Here is a 19,558-nt window from a genome sequence, read left to right on the forward strand (position 1 = left end):
AGAAGAAGAAAAAAAACAAAAAAAAACAAACAGGGACGGCTAAATTAATCATCGGCAGGACGGTGTTTGCGCTCAGGCTCCAGCGCTCAAAGGCAGGGAAGAGTGCGTGTGTCTGCGCAGGAAGAGTGGCGAGGATAAGCTGCGTCTGTTTAATTAAGAGGGGGTAAAACAGATGATAAATGCGAGACAGTTAAACATTTAATGTGTGCTTATCTCCCCCCCCTTTAACTTCTTCATTTATTTAGTTGGGAGCGATTCAGAGTGGGTGGCGCTGAAGGGTGGAATTAAGACGCCGCAGAAGTCAGGGAGCAGCCGCATCCTGACAAATGATTTGACGTTTTTCAGTTTAACAGCATAAAAAAAAAAAAAAAAAGGAATTAGATTAAAAAATCAGCTTAAAAGTCATTGTATATTTCTGTTTTACACAATTTCAAGCAGATTGTGTTTTATTTTAGTGTGTGAATTAAAAAAAGTAAAAATCTATCACGGGCCTTGTTTCTTCTTCATTTCACATGACGAAGACTTAATGTTTTTTCTGCTTGATCCCCGTTGTGTATCTCGCGCTGATGCACATTGCCTAGAGTCAATGTCAAATCTCGACTCCAAAAGTCCCACAAAAAAAAATAAAAAATTGCGAATGAACAGCGCCCGCGGCGCACACATTCCCTTTACTCAACCCGCTTGCAGTAGCTCCCCCAAAGTTATGGCTTCCAACGTGACGGTGTTGGATTGAAACGCAAACAAGATAATTTCATTTCGTATAGTTGTGTAAAAACAGCGTGTGTTTGCGGCATATTTACAATGAGAGGGGAGAAAAAGAGCTAAATATGGTCAGATTAGAAGAGGGGCTGGGGAGGAGGTGAAGCTAAAAGTAGAGAAGCAAAAAACAGACAGAGGGAAGAAAAAGAAGAAAAGGAGGAGGAAGAGCTGGTGGAGAGCGAGGGAGAGAGAAAGTGTGTGAGAGTGAGAGAGAGAGAGAGAGAAAAGCCCTGTGCCAAAAGCATATATAAGAGAAACCTTCACCAATTAGTGGGGAGAAACGGGAGAGGGAGCTGCCGCGGCGTCGGCACTCAAAGAGCCAGGCCTCGCGGCGAAGCTGTCATGTCGGCAGGATTGATCAACAGGCCTGCTATTTCTAATGGCATGTTGTCATGAAGCTGCAGCCATGGGGAGCCACCTGCCTCAGTCCTCCTCGCGCAGCACTCGGTGCATGTGCATAGGTGTGTGTGCGTGTGCTCGTACGCGCATGTGTGTTTACATGCATGGGAAGATGGGGTTGGAGCTATTGCAGCAGCCATACCTATTCTGTGCCCATATATCTTTTACTAACAATTTGAGAAGAGCCTGGAATCCTCCTCCCACTCTCTGGCACCTCAGATTCTCCTGAAGGCGGAAGAGAAATGTGCCATCTTGGATTGTTCTTTATTCTCACTCAGCAGAGCTGCGCTGCAGTAAAACCCAACACAGTGATAACATCATGTATGCTAACTGGAACGTCTGCAGCGGTTTAACAGTCTTAATTAGTGTTACTCATGTAATCATTGTTAATGTGGGGATGATGGCAGTAAAGGTAGAAGCATAATCATCAATACAATTACTACTAGTAGGATGAGTAGTACTAGAAGTAGTAATAACGGTATCATACTGATTTTTATATTATTACTACTATTATTATTATTAGTAGTAGCAGTACTATAATATAACTGTCATCATACTCACTATTAGAAATGGAAGTAGTAGTAGTAGTGGTGTCATTAATGTCATCATCATCATCATCATCATTACCATTATTGTTAGCAGTATAATAATGTTATTGTTAATAATACAACTACTTAAAAGTAGTAGTAGATATTATTATTATTATTATTATTATTATTATTATTGTTATTAGTAGTAGTGATGGTAATAACGTAATTAAAATCATCATTACTACCATATTAGTAGTAGTGTCATCACTATTTTATTATTATTATTATTATTATTATTAGTAGTAGTAGTAGTAGTAGTAGTAGTAGTGGTAAAATGGTATTAGTATAACTATGATTAATAATAATAATACTATATTGGTAGAAGTAGTATTAGTAGTAGTAGTAATGGCATGTGGTATTTTTAATCAATACCAGTTATTATAAACATTAATATAATTAGAAAGACATAATTAGCCATTATTAATAATAGTTAACGCTATTAACTACTTATTAGTATTAGTAATATTATTTTTGATATTATGTCATTATTATTGTAGACTTTATTCATTGTCAGCTTATGCCACCTGACTCTTCAAAAAGCAGTGCTTTTGATTAAAATGTAATCTATTAAATAATTAAAAGCTTGAAAATAAACAGAAATGAAAATTCACTGCTAAATAGCAAGACCTGAAAAAACAGCGGTAACAATAATAAAGTCCTTATTATTACGGAAAAAGAAAACAGACAAATAAAAGAAGAGTCACGTTATCCGTGATTGTCCTCGACACACGAACAGCGAACTGCTCTCGCGGCTAAACAAGCTCAGACTCGGCAACAATAAAAAAGTCAAATAAAAGTTACAGAACTTGAGAGTTCAAGGTACTGCGGGCTACTTGGAGAGCGTGTCACGTACGGTTAACCTTTTTATCGGGCACGCCTGTGGTCTCATCAGTCGATGAAATTCTTCGCCCGCGGCGGCTGGCTTAGCCGAGGGACACGGACCAATAGAACGGTTTTTTTTCATCGTGTTAGCATTTCAAATGGCGAGTGGAGGGTGGAGAGGAGGGCATCTGGAGGGGCGGCGGGGAAAGACGCTCGAACCGATCGTTGCCAGTGGAATTAATTGCCTATTCCGAGAATAATGTCCCTTAGCCGTGATCCTCGGAGGGCCGTACGCTAGCAAAGGGCACTTTTTTTCTGTTGTTTTTTTTGTTTTTTTTTGTTTGGCGTCTTCAAAAAGAAGAGCGCTTAGAGGTGCTGGACGTATTGGGGGGGTTTTGGAGGGTGGAGGGTTTAGCTCAGTCCCCTTTATGTAGGGGAGAAATAATCAGAAGCACTGAACCAAAGTCAACTAATCCATTTCCCAATTAAATATCGCCGAAAATAATGACGCCAAAGATTAATATAAACCGATATATAAATATAAGAAAATGAGGGAGTTTTATCAAACCTTCATATATTTTGGCTAATAAGGTGATAAACCATGTACATCTGGCTCTCAGCCAACATTCGATAAATGGCTCAAGATGGCGCGACCCCGGTGGCGCTTCTATCCTTTTATTTAAGGGGATTTAAGTTCAGGCTCGGCTACACATTGGCCAAGCATATGCAATGACCCTAACTGATATCGGTGCATCTTTTGGCCTCATCTTAATCTAACCTCTATAAAGCTTGGGCAGCTTTTCAGACTCAAAACAGCATAAAAAACAAGTATTGTTTGGATCCGGGGGGAAGAGGCTGCCCCGGGAGAAGCCTCCACAGAAAAGCCGGACCCACACCGAGGCGGGAGCCCTCTGGAAAAACAGCTGCTCATGCACTCCAATCACTAGGAAAAGAAAAACAAAACTCGACTGCTTCGAAGGACGAAAAAACATTTTTTTGGAGCATTTGTGAACGCGCCGTCCCTGGGTATCACCCTCTACGGGGCCCCGTTCGCACCCCGGTGTCGATTTCATCCCTCGGCAGATGGAACGGGCGAATTCGCAGCGGTTCCCCCCCGTTTATACGCCTCTCCTTTCGCTCATTGTGAATTCAGTCGACGAAGTCAATCTTATTAACTTCCGCGCCAGTTCACACATGACATTTTCTTCAATTTTCTCGGAGACATCAAAAACATCAATTAGCAGCTCGAAAATGGGAAAGAGCGAATGACGGAGTCCGATAACGCCGGCTCATTTGAAGCCGAGGGTAAATCTATTCTCCAGTTTTGAATGTGTTCATTACAATTGCGTTTTTTCAAAGAAGACCTCCAAATAGCAAAGAAATTTAATTTATCTCCCAGAAATGTCCAGAAATTGTTTTTTCCCATTTCTTTCTTTATGTTTTTTTTTTTTTTTTTAATCCCGTGTCTATCTCTCAGCCACAGTGGGCGACACAAAGCATTATGGTGCTGCATTTTCCTTTTCTCATTAGAACAGATCACAACTCCCACAGAAGTTGAAACCCTATACGGTAACCTCTGGTGTAACCCAGAAAAATTATTTTAAAAGGGAGTCCCAACATTTTCTTTAGCAAAGAAGAAAAGAGTGCGATAAAGTAGCGCTCCCATGACCTCTGGTTTTAACAGAAATACCAGACACTGATAAATGTAGTGTCTATTTTTACCCAATGAGGGGAGCTATTATCAGATTAAAGCAATAAAATGCTTTAAAGGCTCCCACACCCCATGTCTATTTGAAGATATAGAAGAATTATGGAATATTTTAAACACATTATTAGATTTTGTTTATTTTCCAAACAACTGGTGTATTACACTGATTAATTATGATCAGTTCAGTAATTTGATAATTCACTCATTATGAACGTCATTATGTTAATTTAAAATGAAATAATACAATTTAAATAGGTTACATATACGTTTTTGCTTCCGTTATATATATTTGTTTCTGAATCATATATTGGGATTTACTTTTCTGTTTTAAAAAAAAAATAAATATTCACAGCGTCATTGATCATTTCCTGCTGCTCTCCATCACTGTTGCATCAAAACGTGAAACACAAACCTACGCATTAATGAAGCTCTCTCATGGTTCACCTCTTTTTGATGAACATGTAACTCAATAAACCTCGACCGGCAACCTTTAAGTAAAAGGGCTATTTTCTGCCGATATCCAAACATTGTCAGACGGCTTCCTCGTGCTTGAGTTACAGCTCCGAAAGGCGGCGAACAAAAGGAAACTTTAGCGGCTGGTGGAAAGACACTCGTAATGCAACTGGGGGCGAGTGGAGAGAGAGGGAGGTGGGGGGTGGTGAGAGGGTGCAGTCGAACACAGAACAGCGAGGATCACATTCCTCCGACCCATTGATTTCTGATCTTTTGACATTATTTAGTTGCTTTTTATTTTCTTGCGCGTCTTGTAGTCCATGTCACAAAAGACAGAAATGTCCAAACAAGCGATGTCGGGGATATCTACTATCTGTCAAAGGAGCAGGCTTTTCCCGGCATTAAAAGCGGCCGAATGCTCCGACGCAGTGCCGAGAATCGGCGGGATGAAAATATCACTCTTTATAATGGGGGCTAATCAGATTTCGGCTTTTGCCTTCAAGCTAAAAGGAGATGGAAACGTGCAGAGCGGTATGGCTGTAACCAATACACTTCTGGTTCATCCCCACCCTGACCTCGACACAAAAGGCCCCACACTTGTAGTCTTACATCTGAGCTGCTTTGTGCAAAAAAGAAAAAAGAGGAAAAAAAAAAACAGGTCTAGCAAGCAAAAACCATATAGAGTTTTTGGTCTAATTTCTCATCTAAGCAGAAAATCCAGAAGGGACAAATCGGGGCAACGCTAAATGCACGAAAAGATGAGGCGCTGCATCTGTAACGCTGCTGTCGGCTGAACGTGGAACACACAGCAGCGATCAGTTCCATTAAACGAGGATTTGATCATCTCCCCTCCCGTGCGCTTTCGCAGCCCCGCTTCAGATTAGATCGCTGTGAAAACGGTCAAATGGTGCATTTATCTCTCTGTAATTATTTTGATGCAGATGACAGAGATTGGCTGGCCGGACGAGCGCGCGCACAGTGTGAGCCGCACACGTCTGCAACGGAAAGAGCTGAATGAATTGCCCCCTCGACGCCATTAATCCATTAGAAAGCTTCAACAAAGGCCTGGAAGTAATGTGCAGGGTAAAACAACAACAACAACAACAAAAGACGTTTGTGCACATGAAATTACTCTGCTGTAATCCTTATGTTATGGCTAATATTGATGCTCATATATGGGGGTGACAGAAATGGACTTTCAATGAGACTCAAAGTGAAAACCTCAGGCAACAACTGGATGTGAGGAGCTGGGCTCTCACGTGCCAAATACACCAGCGCTGCACGTTTGGTGGCAGAGAAGAAACCATTTTCATCCTCCCTCCTGTCCCAGTTCCAAAGCTTCCAAGAAGACACTGTAGCCACAGCAAATATTCCTTGGAGTTTCCGAACAACAACAACAGAAAGAAAGTTTCCCTTGACCAGAACATCTGTAGAGAACTTCAGATTCCTCTCATTCACGCTGTGACCTTGCGTTCAACTGTCCCAATTTTGCAGTTTGACTTTAGGAGCCGCTGCATACAAACCAGAGCTGATTATATATTCCAAATTACATGACAATGTCTGCGTGATCTCTCCGCTTGTGCCGCTGTTCCCTATAATCACATCGGCTTTCAACTTCACACAAGTTGGGGCTGTGTTCCCGGATTACTGGCCCTTCATATCTACCTTTTCCAATTACTTTTAAGAGTTTCGGATGGACAAATTTGTGCTTTCATGTCCCGTGTAGGCAGATGAGTTACTGCTTCTGGCCATGAAAGGAGAGCTTTTAATGAGCTGAGGTGAGGTTAATTGGTTCGCTTAAGATCCAGCGAGTTGTGTGCTTCTATAGGAAAATTAGGTCTGTTTCCCGGAGTTTGGCTGGACGTGTTTATTAACAAACACTTCAGCCCAATTTCCGTTCAGAGACGAAAAGGGGAGAAGCAGCAAAGGATGGTTTTGCCTGAACTGTACGTTTAGCTCTTTGCTGTCATTCAGCATTTCCAATGCTAATTTTAAAATTAGTCTTTTAAATTTAATTACAGGAAAAAGGAAAAGAAAAAAAAAAGAAAAAAGTTAGTCGAGACAAACCAATCAGGTTACCGGACAGATTTGTGACTTTGCTGATTCTGATCATGATCACTTTCCTGATTTTAGTCCTGATTAAATGTGAACAGACAAACTATAAAGAAAAAGTGTTTTCACAGAACTTCTCTTTTGATGCATTTACTCACTGATAAAAGGTTTCAGCTTTGATGCATTTAGTGTATCGCAAAAAAAAAACAAAAAAAAACAAAACATTATTTTATTACTTGACCACCTTACGACTGATCAGAGGCGATCAACGAGAAATTAGCCAATATGGTTAGCATCTCAAAAGTTGAAACAGTATCTGAACTTTGACCCCAAATATCAGAGGAGCTGAAAAGGAGGTTTCATGGACACAGTAAAGGACCAAACAGCAGAGAGAGAAGCAGGAAGTTCAAATCCTCTCATTGTGATCCTTTCTCATCCTCGTACTACATGTTTCTGTAGGTTATAAGACAAATAAGACTTTAAAATGATTCCTGTTGCAAAAAATAGTCAAGCTGACTGTTTAAAAGTAAAACTAGTAATCTAGTTCTTTTTCGCTGGATGGCCCTCCGAACAGACAGCCCTGATAATTAATCAGCCAACATTAGCTTGGTACACGTGTGTTTTTCTAGCAAAACAGGGGAACTTAAAGGTTTTTGTTCTATATTTTCATCCAAGTCTTCATACCAAAATCACAATTTCTATAAATAAACGTTATAGATAACATTATCCAACTACAATGGATCGATATGCAACATTATTTTTGACGCCAACAGTATATTTATGTTTTGTATGCAACAAAAAATGTTTCATAAAGTGCTTACACCTTTTTTTTTAAAAAATCAAGACGCAGATGAATATTTTTTTTTACTTTAAAGTGACTCCCAAATACAAACCTGATTCTTCCTGTTGATTTTATTTTACACCAATGTGCCAAACCATTGTCTGGTGTGAATTTTGCTGCAGCCTCTCAATCAGCTCCCTGCAGGCGACCGCTCCACTTCCCCCATGCACAAATCATCTGCAAACGACTGGGCCTTCCACTTGCCATTAGGAGCTACATGATGTGGAGCTGCTCCGACTAAAAGACCTTGTAATCAACAATGGTGTAAATGTTTTAAGTTCAACGTCTCGTACGGCGGGGGGGTTCAATGGTCCTGACAGTGTAATTACGGGTTGCTGCCACAACGCAGCGGCCGGCACGCTCGACGCTAATTCAATCCATCTTCATTTCCAACAGCAACGCCCCCCCTCGCCATTGATGGATAGTTATCATTAGAGAGTGACAAAGCGCTGAAACGAGCGAGGCGTGTGCATGTGAGCGTGTGTGTGTTCGGTGGACGAACAGTAGCGGTGGCTTACACGGAGGCAGGAGAGGTCGGAACGAGGATGAGGAGGGGGGAGAAAGTTTGGGTCGGGCAGCGGTTCGGCATCCTTCACACAAAGACACACCGACTATCTGAATGCGCACAAGCAGTTTGGCTCGCCGTGACCCCGACACACAGAGAGGCTACGGCTCAACTCAGCAGCCTTTTATAGCATGCTGCTCACTCTGCTGACACACACACACACACACACACACACACACGCAAATACACGCAGACAGACACAAACACAAGTCTAGGGCAGCAAAACACAAAACCACAGGCTGGGACTGAGGCTGACTGGCTTGCTCCTCTATATTTTCAGTCTATATATTCAGCCTCTCTGTCTTAATTATGTGCTCCTAAAAGAACGGGCCCTTCCAGCCTTTTGGAGGCCCTGCTGGATCATTACATGACTTTTAAACTCCAGACGAAAACACACAATATGACTTATTCTTCATTTCCCTGCATGAAAATTATACAGTTTAGGACATTTTCTGCATCGAAATTGTCTCCGGAACAAACCGGGTCTGTAAAACGAGGAAATAGGGAACACGCATATGGGAGTAGAAGTAAAAGAAAAGAAGAAAACAAGGGGATTTCAGAGTGGCGCCGTTTCACAGGTTCGGTCTAATCTTGTTTGAATCGATTGCGGTCGGCGACCCGGCAAAGGCCCATGTGGCGGCAGCCTGCTCCGCCAGGCTTTCAAAGAGAGCCGCTGTCACTGTGGCCCCCCACCCGTCAACCAGGAGGTGGTGCTACTGGGATGAAGTAGCACCATCTTTTTTTTTTTTTGCTTAGGCAGCTGAAAAGCAGAAAAGAGATGTGTTTGGTGGAGATTAAATAATAACTGGGATTTAAAAGGCTCCTCTGACACCGAGAGTTGTAGATGCTTCCTAGAAAAGACGCTCTGTTTTCCAGTCTGAGTAGATATAGCAGATTTCATTTAGAAGATGCTGCCTCTGGTAAAGAAGCATCTTCCCAATGAGTGGTTATGCTCTGACGTATGCTGCCAAGGATGGCTTGACATTGTATTTAGAGACTCAATTAATCAATCGGCCCTGGATGGGAATCGTCCAATTTTCCTTTTATCAAGCCCTAATTGCCAAGATTCAGATAATGTAAAATATTTTCCTATCCTAACTTTAAGAACTCTGGTTGATGGATCTGTAGGTCAAAAATACTCTTCAGCATGTATAGGCAATATGCAAAAGAAAAAAAAGAATGTCATGAAAGATTTTACTAATTTAATTTATCAAAGTAAAAATGATCTAGACCCACAGTTTGTTTTTCTTTTCCATTTCAGACATAAAATACACAAAAAAGACAGGAAAAAAAGAGTTTTTAAATCCTAAAGTTTTGTTCTGTCCTTCATAATCATGACGAAGACTCATCACTGGAAATAAAATGTCATCTCTAAAGAAGAAAATGTAGCAATGGAAAGTTTAGTAGAAGGAAAAATAAATGTAAAAAAAAAAAAAGGCAGCAACTACCTTGAAAGGATTGTGACGCACACTCTCAAGGTTGGGAGATATTCACCATGTTGCAAGTGTTAGGAAGAAAGTGCTGAGTGTGTAAATTCCACTTGACATACTTTTTTCGCCTTACGAAATATTGTAATTTTCTGATTAACTGAATTGTGGATTTTCATCAATTAATCATCAAAGTTAACAGAAATAAGTGTTTGTTTAAACTGAATTGCTAAAATAAATGATATTTTGCTATTCAGATCTACTGACATACTTTTTAGTCTAACAACAATCAGATAGAGATTAGGGGCGTATCGGTGGGTGTATACATATGGATAATCTTAATACTTTTTTGTTTTCCGGTAGATTCAAAGCCACTACTCCTATCAAGCCCTATCAGCTCACAACATATTTTTCCTCATTTATCTGTTACTGACCTTAGAGAAAAAACATTCAGAATTGGTCAAATGTAAATCGAGCATGTCACACCTCAGAGAAAACCAGAAATAATCCAAACCAGGACGGTCAGTGGGTCTCTATTTGTATTTGGTCCAGACGGGTTCATAGGTCATTCTGTCCAGCAAAATCTAACGAGCTACATATAACTTGAGTCTAGGTCACAAACCTGAGGTTCCATCTTTGATTATGACCCTAAGAATATCATGTAGGTCCTCCCTTCCATCAGTCCTACAGACTTTGGGAAGTCAGTGAGAAGTGGTGAGGTTTAAGGCTCTGCTCACAGGAAATCACGAGTAAAAAATAAAATCACAGCGTGCATGAAATATTGTAAAAAAAAAAAAAGCAGTAAAATGATTGAAATATTACTCTGTTAGCATAACTTCCAAATTAAAAAGGCTTTTCTTTACATTTCTACAACTGCTGCCCAGTTTGCATATATGATGGGCATATGCATGCGCGCGCTGCAGATCTTTAAAGTTTTCCTGCAGAAACTTGCAGGCATGAGCTCGGCGGCCAACGTGCCGCAGAAAACTGCCAGGCCCGCTTGCAGACCCTGCAGTTTGTTTAGCAACACTCCTTTTGACGACGCCCGAAGGGTGCAATTAAGCCCAATTAGAGGCTGTCGGTTTTATTAAGAGGCACAGACTGGCCAGGCTTGGGGGCAGTGTGGGGTAGAGGAGGGAGCGAAGGAGGAAGAGAGGAGAGGGGGGGGAGGAGAGTCTGCAGCACCGATGTACTGCTGCTGCTGCTGCAGAGGAACTAGGCAAGTAAATAAACTTTAAGCCAACCAATGAGATGTTAAACCTGAATGGAGTCGGGTTGAGCAGGTAACCCTGATGATGGCACGATGAGAAAAGCACTTTTAGTGATCAGAGATCGTGTGGGGATCAATGGATGACAACAGCAGCTCGTCCATAAATACTCTGCGGCTACAGTGAATGCAGACATGTGTGGATACAGATGTCACAAAGCATTTTCGGAAGGGGACCGGTTGGGGGGAGGCGCGAAGGGTGTGGGGGGGGGCTCAGTGATAGTTATGCGATTCTGCCCTGACACATCAGTGTGTTAGTGAAAAGAGCAATACAGCTGGCTGGGAACAAAAAAACGGCAGCATCGCTTTCATCAGCGAATCAGAAAAAAAAAAAAAAAAAAAAAACACGCAAATGAATGTATCATTCCCCTCACAATTCCTTTTCCGTCGACCCCTCGACAGGGATGTTTACAGATAGCTATCATTCGCCCCCTCGTTTTCACATTTGCGCTTGGACACGTTTCAAAAGCCCGGGCCCTTTTCATCTCCCCGCTCGCTGTGAGGAAATTTGCTCCTTAATGGCTTTCAAAACAGGAAGCGCAGACAATATAAAAAATAAAAAGGAGAAGAAGTGAGTAGAATGCTTTGCTCTCTCTCTCTCTCCACCTCCCCCCCCCACCACAACCACCACCCCCATCCACCCTCAACGCCAGCCGCCGCCAGCCGTCACATCCTTCCCGAATGTGAGCGCCGCCGCCGCCGCTGCTGCTGCCGCCGTGCCAAGGTGCCAACTGTGCCAGTCACACTGACCTCCATCTGCAGGCAACTCGATACCATCTCTTCAAACCGCCGCGCGCTCTCGCTGAATGGGGCTCGCTCAGTCGCAGTGAAGCCTGAATGCCATTCAAAGCTGCGGCTCGGAATTGTGTTTCAAGTTTGTGCGCTATTGTATCCTTTGTTCACAGCTGCTGTGTAGGGGAAGGAAAGGGAAAAAAAAATCCTTTATCACTAAAATGAATACTAAAACGGTTGTACTGGAGGAATGCACAGAGGAATACATTACCACCAATGTGCAAATTATTCCACTATCAGGCAAATTAGAGCCGATTTTTTTTTTCTCTCTCCCGCAAGACTTTATCAATGACCCTTGCAAGGAGAAGAAGGGGGGAAGGCCGAGCTGCTGCGGACCGTCTCAAATTGCTTCTAAAAGACGGTTGTCTTGCCAAGTACTATGTGTACTATTTTAGCTGTATATGTAGGTGTCTGTTTACTCATGTTGTATTCATAATTCCGCCTCCTGCAGGGCATCCGTGTCCACCGAGTGCCCTTGAACATGCCATGAGTAGTCTTTCTGCGCCTCGACTAAAAAGAGACCTGAAAGACAGCTACACACGCTTCCGCACAGTTGGATAAAACAAACCTTAACCACACAACTCAACCTCACCAAAGAACCAGATTTTTTTTTTTTTCAAAAGATGTTCTGAAGAGTGTTTTTTTTTTTCTCTCCCCTCGTCTTTGCTTTTTGCTCTCCCTGGGTAAAACAAATGCATCATTTTCCAGTTTAAAAAAAAAAAAAAAGAAAAATCTTTACTCCCTCTTCTCCCTCCCATTGTGCTGTTTCCGTGTATGGAAGTGCTCCCTCCCATTGATTTTCTCCCAGCCGAGGCCCTACCCTACACGAGCTGCTTCCTCTGCGGTGTCATCTCCTTGTGCCTCTCTGCTTTTAACTGCGTTTTACTCCTGTGGCTCGCTGTACACCTGCCAGACTGGCAGTGGTGAGTGAAGTCAGAAGAACTGACAAGAACGCTCAAAAGTTTTTGATACTGATTTGGCTTTTTGTTTTTGATGCAGATAATGAGGATAAAACCTACAGCTGCTGGAAGCCTGTTGAATCAAGTGGTAATGTCGATGAGAAGAATGCATCAGGAACTATTTCCCACTTTAGAGATTTGTGTCACACTTCGCGGTTTGCATTTAGGCTAAAACGTTTCTCCCACCTGAGCTGCTCTGCAGCTCCTCCAGAGTTAACATGGCTGCTTTTCTGATTAACTCTCTTCATCAATGTAATAATATTCTCTAATAAATAGCTAAAGTCTTGTGTGTGAGCTTAAATCACACACATTTACTTGTATCAGATTAAAAGGGGATGAATACAAATGCACACCACACTTTTCAGCTTTTTTGGGGGGGGTTTTAGTGGCGGCCTTTAAGAACCACGCATCAGACTTTAATGTCTGTGACATAAAATCTAGGGCTGCAACTAACAATTATTTTAGTAATCGATTATTATGACGATTAATTGATTAAAAATCTAATAAAAAACTAGAACAATGTGCAGAATTTTCATCCTTTTCTATACAATATCAGAAAAACTTTAAAATATGCCCATAATTTCAATAATTTTTTTAAAATAGCAAAATAAACATCAAAATTGCCTGCAATGCAAAAACTGCTTTCCTTTAATGAATGATTGATCATTTGTAGCAAAGAACGCCTCTGCATATAAAAAAAAAAATCTTCAAACATCCATCCAGATGTGGAAATCACAACCCTTTCTGTTTGACTTATCATTATAGTGCAGGACAAATCAGGTTATTATTTTTTAGATTAACTTTGTAATAAATATATAAAAATGATCTATTTAAATTTTGTCTACAGGTACCAATAGGAAATTTTTTTTTTTTTAAGAATATGATCCAATAGTTATGGGTAGGACATATTCAAAGAAAACATTATTTTTTTTTATCTTAAATGATGAAAGTGTGAAGTTTTTGTATATTTTTGACATGAGCATGTTGTTTTTTTCAGCAAATTGCCATTTTATGAGTCTGCTTACTCCACTTAACAATTAATAAATTGCAAAATTTGTTTATTTCAAGAATCGATTCATCGTGATTAATCCGATTAATAATTTCAGTAATAATAAAATCCCAATTTAAATGTGTGAGGAAAAATAAAAAGGTTCAAATACTTGTGGGGATGCTTCAGCAGGCCACTGTGCATGCCTTTTTCAGATCTGTTTCATGCATGAAGCCTCTCGGCATAAAAAAAACCATATACTGTGGAGTGATATACGATAGGAGTATTTAAAGGCATCCGTTTATTCTTGACGGGACTCGATATTCCAGGGAGTTTAAGGGAATATTTTCCAGCCTGTGCAGCCTTTGCTCTACCAGCCACCCACTCACCCCCACTGTGATGCGTGCCTGCGTCCACTGGGGGCTACAATTAGCCCATCAAACTCATTCCACACCACCTCTCCGATCCCCTTTCTCTCACCCTCCAAAAGCCCGGGCTCCTCGGAAGAGACAGGCAACTTGTAAGACTGGGGGAGGTAAGCCTTTGAAGTGCCAAGTTTTTGCAGAAGCCTCGCTTTTTTTACCCCCCCTCATATCGAGGCTGAGGCGATAGAACAATTAAAGTATCTGGAGCGGCGGGCTGACTCCGCGCTTCATGCATGCGCCTGCCTCAGCTCCGGCCCCTTGGAGGTAAAGGGGTGGCAGGGCCAGTGACACGCACGTTTAGATGTATTTTTATGCCAAAGCCGTAAATCTGTCTCGGCGTACGCGCCTGGCTTCTGATTGGCTGGACACGTTTCTGTCTGCGTCTGTCAGTTACGAGCTTTTAAATCTGGAGCAGCAGTGCAGTATTTCACAACTCCGCCTGGCCTCTGGCCCTGGATTTAACTTCAGCGGTTCGTATAAATAAGTCAGACTTGACTAGTTAACAATTCTCATTATCCGCCAGGGGTTTGAGTGATTTAGAATGCAGAAACAGAGACGTATTAGTGCGAGTTTTCTGTTGGGATCAGAGGCAAAGGACAGACGAAAGTTACATTTTGTGCTCAGATAATGTTCAGAAATTTCCCCCGACTTGGCCTGCATGCCGGGAGCCAACATGTCGTCTCCTGACTCTAAGCTGAACAAACTCAGGGCCCTGGGATCCGATGGGGGCTGCTGTGTGTTGTTGTGCAAAGACAAAGCTCCTCTTTCTGGCTCTGCTCCGGTGGGGCTCGGTGGCAGCAGGCCAGGTAATTACACAGCACTGTCTTAAGAATCCAAGGAGAAAGGCCCGCTATCGTTGACATTTGCACAAACCCCCCTCCTCCCCACCCATCAATTATGTGTATTCACTGAGTATACAGCTCCACCTGCACACACACTTAATTTTAAACAACGATTACATTACGCCAGGCAGGATTACAGTGATTCCAAACCGCATGGCGGCTCTGCCTCTGGCACCAGAGGTCAGCGTTTGAGTAGAGCGACACCGGCCACAGACTGAACAGGTGTGTAACTTATGCAGATGCGCAGCTCCAACATGTGGTCTGCATTAGTTGCTGCCGCTGCTGCAGCCCGAAGCAAAGGTTTCCCTCCGGAGCGGGAGTCGAGTCCAAAGTGTCATTCCGGATTAGCAATCGACTCGCTGCTGAATCCCCTCCAGTCAGGAAGAGGACATTTCCTCGAATCGGAATACTTTCACGTGTTTCATGAGCACATTTCACGACCTTCCAGATAATGTAGACCCCCTTTTACAGGACAAAGTCATTGCCGATATTTCTGATGAGACACAGATTAGCTTAGAGATATTTATCTCTCTAAGATAAACTGACTGGATGGATGGATGCATGGATGGATAAACAAGTCGTTGGACGGATGCATCAACCCAACGATGGATGGGTGACAAACCCATCACCCATCCACTGAAAAACCAATCACTGGAAGGGTGGATGAAATGGTAAATAAACAAATTGTCAGATGGATAAACCAAACATTGGGTGGACAGACGGATGGATAGATGACATGAAAGATAAACCAATCATTGGCTGGGTGGATGGATGGATGATGGATGATTGGACAGACAGACAGAAAGAACCATCAGAGCAGCAGCAGGCTGCTGCTGCTTCTATAATCTGCAGTGAAAGGAAACGGTGAGTCAAGTGTTTTCTGTTTTATTGACAATTGCAGGTTTAAACATGTGCTGACTCAGCAGCGTTTAAGCACTTGTATCCCCCAACGTTGAACATAATTCCTTTAATTTGTCCAAGGTAAACGTGAAGGCACGCAATGATCTTCGCTTCTCATTCAGTAATCTTATAAAGCGCTTAAGACGTCCAAACACAAAAGTACATAAAAGAATCGTGACCGACTCTGCAGCCCAGTCTGAAGGCTGACTATCCCTTTAAAAAGCACAGATCTCGCATTATCTACAGAGCTGATTTTATCGGCTCTCATTATAACTTCATTTACAACTTCTTTTAAGTCAGTTAGCTGCAGGAGAACAAAACCAAGACTACTTCATAAGGGCATTGATGTTTTTGAATGAGTGAATGTAAGGCTGGAGCACGGCAATAAGGGTGAGCCTCTTTCTTCTGACAAAAGCACAAAGAGACGGAGGCGCGAGATGGCACCAAGGCAAGTAAATTGCACCAACAAAACAAAAAAAAAAGAGGGAAGTCATGCTTCAACAGAGTGGGAGGTGGTCTCTCCCTCTCTCTCCATTCTATCTTGCTGGTTATTCCACACTTTTTCCAGAGAAAGGATAAAAAAAAAATGCCACGGATTCCAGTGAATGCCAGTGAGACTCAAGCGAGCTATTCATGCTGCCAGTTGATTTAGGCATGCCTCGCTACACACCAATCAGCCCCAGCCCCGGCCTCGCCAGCCAGCCAGCCAGCCACTCACTCACTCACTCGTCTGCCACTCTATCGCAAGATGGAGACAGCGCCAAAAAGTTCCAATTAAAATATCCGTTTGTGAAGTCTGCGCAGGAAAAAAAAAAAAAGAAAAAAAAGAATGGCGTAGGAGAAAATACAACAAAAGCTGCCAAAATCCTGCGGACAAGCCTCATACTTAGGAGCTGCTTCTGTCTGCACTAACTAAATAAGTAAGAGGAGAGTGTGTGGATGTAAGACGGGGCGCCTTGTTATGGAGAAAAGGGGCATGTTGCAGATGGAAAGGCGACGCCATTCCCCTTCAAAAAAAAAAAAAAAACTTTATCGGCTGGGTCGATAAAGTTCGCACGCCGATCCATCGCCTGGCCGTCGTTTAATGAGCCGGAGAGGAGGAGGAGGAAGTGCGGCGTCCACAGAATCCCGCCGCCGTCTCTCTTCTTTTCTTCAAATCTCACACGCGGCTGTCACGCAGCCGGTCTGGCCGTGCTGTTTATCTCACTCCAGGAGGATGTTAACAAGACAAATGAATGAATAAAATACACAAATAATGTGTTTAGGTAATGTTAATAATGCATGAAATGGAAGCTGCTTTGTGACAGTCGTGCTGCATTCAGGATTCCTTATCCCCCGAAGTTTGATGACAGGCTTGTTTATTCCCTTTCTTGGCGGCAGATTTCCCAGGCGATGCGTGGCCGTAGATGCGGGCGTCTACGGCACCATTTTGCTGATGAGGGAAGTTAGAAAAAAAACACAGTGCTCTGACAAATTTAGACTTTTCTAGGCTCATATGTTGTCACTGCTGAGCCATTCTCCAGCATGAACCTTCATCTCAACAGTCATGCTGTTCCTTGTTTTGTTTCATGACTGATTCCACTTTTCTGTCCCTATTCAATACATGTATATATTCCCATTGCTTATAAAAATCTAAAACTGAATCTGTTCAGCCCCTTTACACTTACACCCTTTAGTAAAATCCAGTCCAGCCATCCATCTCAAAAAAATATATTATTTAAAAACAGTAGGTCTGTCAAGGTTTTCCTAGAGATCATCACTAAGACCAAAGAACATGGCGGTCAGGGAGAAACTTCTGAAGAAGTTTCAAACAAATTACAGCTGTATGATGTCAGGGGAAACAGAGAAACTTCAACACGGTTGCTGACTTTTCCAATGATCATAATTTCTAAATGAGAAGTAGGAAAAAAAAACTGAGACACGGTTGGAGGTTCACCATCCAGCAAGGCTTCGACCTCCAACCGAGTCAGAGCTGCAATGGCTGCAACAATCATGTGTTGGGGTGGTCCAGTCAAAGTCTTGACCTAAATCCAATTGAGAGTCAGTAGCAAGACTTTAAGATTGATGCTAACAGATTCTTTGGAATGCCTTGTCTTTATATAAAAAAAAAAGCTGGCTTAACAATAACACTGAGGCATGTGCGCACCTGCAGTGGTACGCAAGAAAAGTCAAGGAAGTGTCCCAAAAAACAAAACAGGAGGAGGGGAAAGTCGGTCCAAGAAACTGTCTGGGTTAGAAAATAAGGATCATATCCAATTCTTTTCCTGGACCAACACTTGAAATAAGAAACAGGTCCAAGAACTCTGGACTGCACAGACTAGTGAGACGACAACACAAACGTCAAAAAACAGAGTCAACCAAATCCAGGTAAAGTTCAGGAGAGTCTTTGCTTATACTGAAGAGGGAAATCAAATAAACCGGGAGGCTGCAGCCGTTCCGACTTCTCCAAACCGACAAACTGTTTGGAATACACAAGGACGGTGCTTAACGACTCAGAAAGCAGACACCCCATGTTTACCCCCACACACTCCAAAGAAAAGACCCTGTCCTATCATCAGGCGGGTGGGGACAGAAAACCTGAATTCGAGGCGGCTTAAGTGCTCTCTGGAATCACTCAGCATTCCCCTCCCTTCCCGGTCCGGTCCGCAGAGCAGAAATTTGACTGCGACGGCGTAGCCATCCATAACAATAAATTGTCCTTTGGGGAATTTTGGCGGGGCTCCGTGTTTTCCCTCCCATCTTTTTACCCCGCTGTAGTCCCAGCGTGCTGTTCCAGTTCCAAAAAGCTGTCTCCGTCACTCTCAATCACAAGCAGCTTGTCTGTATGCAAAAAACAGACGCTTTTCCGAAGGCTTCAGTCAGAGGTAGACACGAAGAAGCGCACGGATCTGAAACTTGCAAAGGAAGAGGTCTGCTACTTGTTTGGCCTGGGCTTCATGTGGGTCGTTTACTGACTAATAACGTAGTGCATGGGAAAGGTTAGTCGGGAATAATTTTTAGGGGTCTGGAACATTTATAGTTTCCAAATTCCATACTTTTCCAAAGTCAAATCTCCAGGGTCCCATGTGCTTGTTAAAAGCATTAATATAAAAAAACGTTTAGTAAGCAAGGAAGGAAGATGGGGAGGGAAGAAGGAAGGTAGGAAGGAACAGACTTTATACTTCCAATTTAAAATGTTTCGGACAAGATTAGCATTTCCCACGGAGGAGAAAAGGTGAGTTTTGCCAAGTAAGCTGTGAAGTGTTATTAAAAGATGGTTTTACTTAAATTAAATACTAAATCGGGATAGTTAAAGTGTTTAATAATGCGCTTCAAGTTTCCAGATTTCCTGGAAGGATGTGCTAAATTATTAAAGGGCCAAACCTCTACCAGCTATTCACAAACTGATATTTGGCATTAAGGTTTAAAGAAGATTTTCCCTCTGACCGATCCTTTTACTGAGATGTCAGATTCTGTCTGCCACATTGTGCTGCACCCTGCAGGACAGCTGGCTGAGGAAGGCTGTTAAACTTTTCACTCACATGAAATAAAAATACTGATTTCCAGTCAGTATTTAATTAATGCCATCTTAAGTCTACAGATGGAGAGCTGTGGATGTTGTCGTTAAGCAGCTGATTGCTGGGTGGCGGCCAGAGCAGATAGCCCTACTAACTAATCAGCAAATATCAGGTGCATGCAACACATTTTTAATTAAGTCTATATCAAAATCAAAATAAATAAATGTTTGGATTACATTTTGTAAACTATACTGTTTGCAACAATATAAATA

General features: G+C 42.3%; 1 protein-coding gene across 20 annotated transcripts in view; it reads right to left on the reverse strand.

The window, feature by feature from the left end:
* Positions 1–19,558, reverse strand: part of tcf7l2 (transcription factor 7 like 2) — a 105,973-nt gene that overhangs the window by 37,221 nt on the left and 49,194 nt on the right. The gene's annotated exons all lie outside the window — the stretch shown is intronic.

This window comes from Poecilia formosa, unplaced genomic scaffold (genome assembly GCF_000485575.1).
Source record: "Poecilia formosa unplaced genomic scaffold, Poecilia_formosa-5.1.2 Scaffold95, whole genome shotgun sequence".
In the NCBI taxonomy this organism is placed as follows: Eukaryota; Metazoa; Chordata; class Actinopteri; order Cyprinodontiformes; family Poeciliidae; genus Poecilia; species Poecilia formosa.